This window comes from Pinus tabuliformis, chromosome Q, assembly GCF_031772625.1.
Source record: "Pinus tabuliformis cultivar Carrire ecotype Pingquan chromosome Q, CPIR1, whole genome shotgun sequence".
Lineage (NCBI taxonomy): Eukaryota > Viridiplantae > Streptophyta > Pinopsida > Pinales > Pinaceae > Pinus > Pinus tabuliformis.
In genome coordinates, this window is record NC_142296.1 from 1375747897 (window position 1) to 1375754695 (window position 6799).

At 35.1% G+C, this 6799-nt stretch overlaps 1 non-coding gene across 1 annotated transcript; it reads right to left on the reverse strand.

Moving 5' to 3' along the window:
• Positions 1-332: 332 nt before the first annotated feature.
• TRNAM-CAU (transfer RNA methionine (anticodon CAU)) lies at positions 333-406 on the reverse strand. Its single transcript has one exon. It is a non-coding gene; the product is annotated as a tRNA-Met (tRNA).
• Between the last annotated feature and the right edge of the window lie 6393 nt (positions 407-6799).

Consider the following 6799-nt stretch of genomic DNA (forward strand, 5'->3'; position numbering starts at 1 on the left):
GGGTTTTCCATATCCGTAATTGAATTAATAATTGGACCATTCAAAAATGGTATCTACTTACGAATGGGATTGAACATATATGTATTTTCCATTTCAATTATATGAATATATAGATATTCATATAATTGAAATGCGGGTATGGTTGAATGGTAAAATTTCTCTTTGCCAAGGAGAAGATGCGGGTTCGATCCCCGCTACCCGCCCTTCACATGGAATATGAAAAAGAATAGTTCATGTATTGATCGTTTCTTTTCCTCACTTATAATTCAATTATAAATTTATAAGTGAGAGAGCAATCCTTTCCGGACCAAAATACTTCGTATGTTCTGGTCTGGCGGAGACAGGATTTGAACCCGTGACCTCAAGGTTATGAGCCTTGCGAGCTACCAGACTACTCTACTCCGCACCATTGATTTATATCATAATCAGAATGGGTACACAAAACAATAATGGGATATAGTACCCCTATCCCTATATAGGGATAGGGGTACTATATCCCATTATCACAAGAAACTTCAATTACTTTTTTCTTTTCCTACCAACTTGATTTTTTTATCCCGGGCAATAAACATGTGTGGGCCATCTCACGGAGTATGTGTCCGGACAATCCAAAGTCTCGATAGTTGGCTCTAGGTCTTCCAGTCGAAGAACAACGTCGATGGAGACGTGTAGGTGCACTATTACGTGGTGAAGATTGCAATTTTCTATGAATTTCCCATTTGTCATCCAATGATGACACTTTGCTTTTTTCCTCCAAAGATTGACGAATTAAATGATATTTCCGTTCCAGTGCTTGTCTCTTCTTCTCTCTCTGAATGAGACTCTTTCTCGCCATAATAGTTCAGTTGGTACTATTACCTACCAGGAATCAAAATATAGATCAGATTTTAGATGGAGTAATATTATGTTGATTACTTTTTCTCTGTGGGGTATTGTCATTGATACAATGACAATACCCCACAGAGAAATTGATGAAGAAGAATTAACCAAATTTACCTGATGTAGAGGCAATTAAAAAAGCTGCATAAGTGAATATATAACCTACGGAAAAGTGAGCTAATCCAACTAATCGTGCTTGAACAATGGAAAGGGCTACTGGCTTGTCTCTCCATCGAACTAAATTAGCTAAAGGCGTGCGTTCATGGGCCCATGCAAGAGTTTCGATCAGTTCCTGCCAATATCCACGCCAAGAAATAAGGAACATAAATCCAGTAGCGTAAACAAGATGCCTGAATAAGAACATCCACGCCCAAACAGATAAACTATTCATACCAAAAGGATTGTATCCATTAATAAGTTGTGAAGAATTTAACCATAGATAATCTCTTGACCATCCCATTAAATAAGTGGAAGACTCATTAAATTGTGCTACATTACCCTGCCATAATGTTATATGCTTCCAATGCCAATAGAAAGTAACCCATCCAATAGTATTCAACATCCAGAAAACTGCTAAATAAAAAGCATCCCAGGCCGAGATAATTTCGCATTTTATAAAATTACCTAGAAAAAAAGAAAAAAAAAAGAGTAAAAAAAATGATTAAAAAAATGTTAGATATTTTTGGAATTGCAACACACCATTTGCTTTGCATTTGGATTAAATCCCAAGATAAGGGAGATGCGGCCATCTACCCTCGTGTTCCACTTCCCTTTTGTTGAACCCATAAGGTCACCTCAAAGGAAAAATGGCTTTAGCCGTTAGCATTATAGCTGTTAGAGTCTCTGCACGCTCTATTTAATCTAGCTAAGCCAGATTGGTTCTTCAACTTGTCCTGACGATGAACCACACTGGTTGGTTCGAAACGCGTCGACAAAAGATTGGTTATGTGATTTTGCCGAAGACTATCTTAACAATGTTATGGATCACAGAAGTCTAAATTCCTTAAAAATGGCTTTGTTTGTTCTTAACCCCTTCTCGAAGTACACAAAGCCACCACTTACTTGAGGGTTCTGGTTTTAAGAGCCCATTTATTTACTATAAATATGATCGAATCCAAAGCAAATGGGGTGGGAAGACACGATTTAAAGAATCACCCTTTTTCTCAACATTTCGGGTAATTTTTATTTTTATTTTATTTATTTAAGATTTAGGGTTTAAAAATAATTTAATCTAATATTATTTTAAAATAGATAATCAAATTTTAATTTCCTAAGTGATTAATTGGTGATAGCGTGTTTTGTTAAGACACTTGTTATGAAAACGTTACATATTTAAATTTAAATTTATTTATGTTTTCAAAAGACGTGTACATGGACACTCCGAGTTTACAATGATAGTGATAGAAATAAACCCAATGTCACGTGAATATGAAATTGACCTAATTCTAGATTCTTCAAGTCACAAGAAATAAATAAATAATTAAAAAATTTAGCGTTATTTATTTATTTATTTAATTTAATTTTAATTTTACATTAGTTAGTTTTTTTTTAATTTTTAAGTTTTATTTTATTTATGTTAATAACTTTAGTTTTTTTTTAAATAATACTTTAAAAAAGAAAATTATTATTATTATTATAATATCTACAATATGTGCAATTTGGATGGCAAGGAAAAATTTGACATTTAAACATAAGTATGATCCTTCTTTTTAGATGGTGGCTCCAGTGTTGTCTTTAATGTGGTTTTGTTAGTCACTTGAAATAGTGAAACCTTCAAGGGTCTGTTGATGGAAATTAAGTTGGATAAATCCAAAATATGGGCTTATTTTGATGGTGTTTTTCATGATTCTAACGTTATGGTGGGGTTGGGTTTTGAGCTTTATCTATTGGATTTCTATGTCTTTCGATTTAGAGCAAATAATGACCATAAAAAAATTGATATGGGGAAGTAGAAATCACCAAATTTTCTATTAAAGTCTCCATTTAAATAAGGTGTCTATACTTTATAGGTCATGGGTGACTCACTATTATATTTAAATTGGATGATTGGAAATATTTGCATGGTCAATACCTTGCTATACTCACTAGTGAGAGAACTGAAAAGCCTTGGTTTGTTATTATAGAAAAACACCTTTGCATATGTTTATGGGAGTAGAATATGGGTGTTGATAGGATGTTTAAGGCATGCCTACTATTTGAGGAAAATGTTTGTTTATTGGGCAAATTTATCAATGATTAGTTGATGAACAATTAGTCTGGTGATCTTAGTATTTTTTTAGGTCATTTTTATAATGAAATAGATTTGTAAATGGATGGATTAAGTAAAGATCTCTCTGCAGAACTAATGTTTGGTTTATTGTAAGTTTTTTTCTCAACCATGATGATTTCTTAGTTAAATATATATGGTCCAAGACACAATAAGAATACATTTTTTTAACTTTGAAAGAAAAATAAAGTTCCTTCTTTAGTGTGTGTGTGTGTGCAAATATATATATACCCTCTCAATTATATTAAAAATAAGGTTTTTTTATCCTTTGGAATCTTATAAAAAAAGTAAAAATGTTTTAAAAATGTCTATTTTTTGATAAAATATATAAAAAATTATATATAATTTAGAGTTTGTTCTTAATTTTTTTTTAAATAAATGACAAAATTTGAAAAATTAAAGTTTAAGAGTTAGAAGTTCTTGGTTGAATGTCTCATCGGTGATCTTATGTCGAGAAATTATAGTTGTGGTCGGTATTTTCATTATTAAAAAGAAAAAGGAAAATTTTGAATTTAAAGTAATGCCCCCACAAGTGCCCAATTAGGCTCTCATACAACAAGTCGATATAGGGGGCACCTATTCAACCACCCTTTGAAGACTATTTATAAGTCACCCCTCCTCCTCATTTGTGCATCAATTCATATCATCAATTATCTTTGCTCTAACAAACGAAGAAGGAGGAGAAGGCCGAAAATCAGAAGAAGAGGAAAGATGATGGCTTGGTGGCTTGAAACTTGTGGGAGGTCATGTTCTGGTTAGTTGTTATCTTGATGTCTTGTTTTGACTAGATGAATTGATGAACTAAATATTCTCTCATAAGGAAAGCTTGTTGGGTTTTCCCCTTTGGGTTTTTTCCCTTGTCATTGACCAAAATTTTGGTGTCTCTTTTCTTACTGTTTTACTATTATCTCTATTTCTTTATTGTTAATGGTTGAAAATTTCTTATGTATATTAACTACTTGATGTGGTGAATGCTCTAAGAAGTTAATAAGAATAATGCATCATTCGAAGCTATTATCTATGAAGAAAATTTCTCTAGTTGATGTTACCCTAGAAAAATCAACATGGTATCAGAGCAAAGATTGAAGAGTAGTTTGGGATGAGGATCCTCTTCAAAGAAACTTCGACTCATGATCACATCTCTGCCCTATGAAAATTTTCATGACTCCTATGTGAACTTCTATGGCTCATATGCAAATATCTCTATGGAATATGAAATTCTATAATGTGAAGTCTTGTGGCTCATCATCTCTATGATTATGCAAAATTCCTTAGTGATCCGAAATTATGAGGCCCACCTGGAGACCTAAAAATGCTTGTATTGGGGAAATTTCATATTGTTGGTCAGTTGTTTATTTCTATGGCATCAAACTTATTTATTTGATCAAGTTGGAATGATCAATAGTCCAAATAGAAGTGAAGTATGTGTTAGTGTCAGTCTTTCCAGCCTTCCTCCAGTGATCAAATATGCTCTTACAAAGTGATCTCAGAGTGTCAAGGTCAAATTTTGTCATTTCAAAGAGTTTTCAAGCAAAATTTGGTCACTAGGCATTAGGTCTAGGGTTTGATCTCACTCCTTCTAAAGTTGTCCAAATGTCAGTCCATGTCATCATGCAGATGATTCTATCATCATTCATAGGGTTTTCATTATCATCTCAGTGTCTAATGAGTCATTGTGCACCTTGTTCATGCTTCAGTTGTGCCCAGGCAAGGTCATTTCCCTCTCCTAGGGTTTTGAAGGCAATTTCTCTTGGATGGTCAAATCACCGGCAAAACTTGTTTCCTGATGTTCATACACCTTCCCCTATCCTTAAAGTACCTTATCAAACACTTCCCATCCCTTAGATCCGCCAAATTCCTCATTTTTGCACAAACCCTAGTTTCTAGCTACAACATGGCAATTTTCTAGGTTTGGCCTGTGTTTTTCCCTTTTGGACTCCTTCCCCTCGCTCAATCTCTGAGATTCCACTTTCCCCTGCTTCCTAACATCCCTCCCCACTCCCAAAAATTTCCCCAAGAATTTAGAAGCCCCCTTATCCCCTTCATTTCGCTCCATTACGACAAAATTCCTTGTTTCACACATCGGGACAAGTCGCACTCAAATGATGTTCCAGAGCAATAAAAGATGAATTTTGGAAAAATGAGAGAGGTTTTTGTCCATAACATGCCAAAGAATAAAAACCTCCTTCACTTTTTTCATAGGTGTCATGGTTTTAGAGAAATGTCAAAATTGAAATCGCCAGATCCAAGGAGGTTGGCCAAGGCACTAAAACGACGGAAAAGGCCCGATCCACTCCAAATTTTGGCCAAAGCCTATTTGACTGAGCATGGAACTAAATAGCCTAGCCACAGCACAAATCCTAAGAAATTTTGAGCATTTTGGGTAAATTTTGGTTTTTTCAGGCAATTTACAGGTTTTCTCCATTAACGGGTCTCACACCCCGCGCGACCCTTCATCCTGGCAACTCCATTTTGCAAAAACTCAGCATTTCCAGATTTTTGATGAGAAGTTACATATGCTCATTCATGGACAAGAGATTTTATGAAGTTTTGGGCCTCCAGAAAGTCAAAAAAAAGCAAAAAATGACTTTCTGCCACATTTTTGAGACACAGAAAGCAATCTTGGGAGATTGCAATTTTGGAGGGGCAAATGACCACCAAATTCAGAAATTCCAGTTGGGTTGGAAAGTAGACTCATATACCTTTCCAACAAGCCTACTCTTGCTCAATTTTGACACCGGGAAGTGCCCCAAATGTGGTCCCAGAGGCGCGCGACCCGTCAGGCAAACTTCTCCAAATTTCACTGTACAGCTCAGAAAAACGCAGTTTGACCCTGTTTGACTTTTTGGGGTGGATTATTAGGATATTTGATGTAATTAATGTACTTTTATGACACTTTTACTCTTATGTACCTCTTCTAGAAGATTCATTCATGAAAAAGGTAAATATTAAATGAATGAATTGGTTTCCTAGCTTATAGAGGCAAGTTGTTTTGACTGCCTAGTTTGTAGTGCTTAGTTTAGAAGTGGTTGAAACAGCTCCTAGGATAGTGAGCTCAACCCATGGAGGCAGGGAAAGAGGTCAGATCATCTATATTATGTACTTTCTTGCTCATTTTCATGGTTGGACTCTTGAGGGATAAGCTATCATTGTATTATTCATTGTATCTCTGCAATTTTTGACTAAGGAATACTAGGGCTTTGCAGTCCTCTTTGGGATTCTTGTGGTTACATGTATTGATGGTGTGTTTCTTTATGTACCTGTAAGTGTGTTATGTGAATCATTTTCTTTCTTTTATTTCTGCACATTAAACAAATGAAGTGTTAAAGTAAGAATTCATGCCTGCCATGCTCTGCTTTTAAGTTTGTTTAATTTCATTTTTTTCTACTGTCTAGAGAGAATTCAAAGTTATTGTTTACTCTCTTTAGCTCCTCACCTTTCATTCCTGACCATCCACCTCAATCAAAGGCATCAACACTGTCTCCTACCTCGCCCCAAAGAACCCCCTGTAGAAACTGTATCCAATCCCCGCACCCAAAATTGCCATCCCCTCAATTTGCCACCAAAAACCCTAAAATCCCCAAATCAAACCCTTTTGATCATTTTACTAGCCTAATATCAGTGTTACCTTATTGGTCATCTCATCTATTGAAG